The sequence below is a fragment of the Octodon degus genome, unplaced genomic scaffold (genome assembly GCF_000260255.1).
Source record: "Octodon degus isolate 3935 unplaced genomic scaffold, OctDeg1.0 scaffold00048, whole genome shotgun sequence".
NCBI classification, from domain to species: Eukaryota; Metazoa; Chordata; class Mammalia; order Rodentia; family Octodontidae; genus Octodon; species Octodon degus.
Window position 1 is genome coordinate 9,217,938 of NW_004524624.1, and position 1,066 is coordinate 9,219,003.

General features: G+C 37.1%; 1 protein-coding gene and 1 non-coding gene across 4 annotated transcripts in view; one reads left to right on the forward strand and one right to left on the reverse strand.

Moving 5' to 3' along the window:
- The window catches only part of Snx27 (sorting nexin family member 27), a 97,709-nt gene that overhangs the window by 31,488 nt on the left and 65,155 nt on the right, over positions 1 to 1,066 (reverse strand). The window lies entirely within an intron of this gene.
- On the forward strand, positions 339 to 445 carry LOC111817095. The gene has a single exon (XR_002821365.1). It is a non-coding gene; the product is annotated as a U6 spliceosomal RNA (small nuclear RNA).

Sequence of the window (1,066 nt, forward strand, 5' to 3'; positions counted from 1 at the left end):
TGTGTGCATTTGTTGCTGGAGATCAAATCCAGACTCACAGGCAGGTTAGGCAAGCAATTACTCTAATATTGAATTACATACCCAACCCAAGGAATTTTTTTTTTTTAAAGGAATAAACCCAAAAGATCAGCAAGAATGGGGGTGGGGGAAGAGATAAAAATGTAATCTGGAACATATAATATATAGGAGTAGTAACACAGAAAACCTGAAAAAAAGTTTCTACACTGGTAATGGAGAAAGTGAAAAACTTCTCCAACAAATTCCCTAAAGATGTAGGAATCACCACCAGCTGGTCTGGTAGGAGAGATAGTGGCTGTGCCTAATCAAAAGAGAACTGAGTGCTCACTTCAGCAGCACATATACTAAAATTGGAACGATACAGAGAAGATTAGCAGGGTCCCTGCACAAGGATGATACGCAAATTCATGAAGTGTTCCATATTTTTCGAATAAATATATGAAAAAATCCTCCACATCACTAGCCATCCATGAAATGCAAATTAAAAACAACAGTGAGATATCATCTCACCCCAGAAAGAATGGCTATCATAAAGAAATCAACCAACAACAAATGCTGGAGAGGCTGTAGGGAAAAAGGAACCCTTCTTCACTGCTGGTGGGAATGTAGACTGGTGCAACCGTTATGGAAATCAGTGTGCAGACTCCTTAGAAAACTTGTACTGGAAATCCCATTTAAACCAGCTATTCCTTTACTGGGAATTTTCCTGGAGAACTGAAAACATCGTATCATAGGGATATATGTGTGCCTATGTTTATAGCAGCATAATTTGTGGTAGCCAAATCTTGGAAACAACCAAGATGCCCATCACCTGAGGAATGGTTGAAAAAGATGTGGTTTTTTTATACAATGGAGTATAACTCAGCTATAAAGAATGATAAACTCCAAGTCTTTATATTGAAGTGGATGCCACTTGAAGATATATTCATAAGTGAAATAAACCAGACACACATGTGTAAATATCATATAGTTTCCCTAGTATAAGAACTCAAAAGAAGAAATACAAATAGAAAGGTATAATACAAGTAAAAGGAAAGCAAGAACTCGA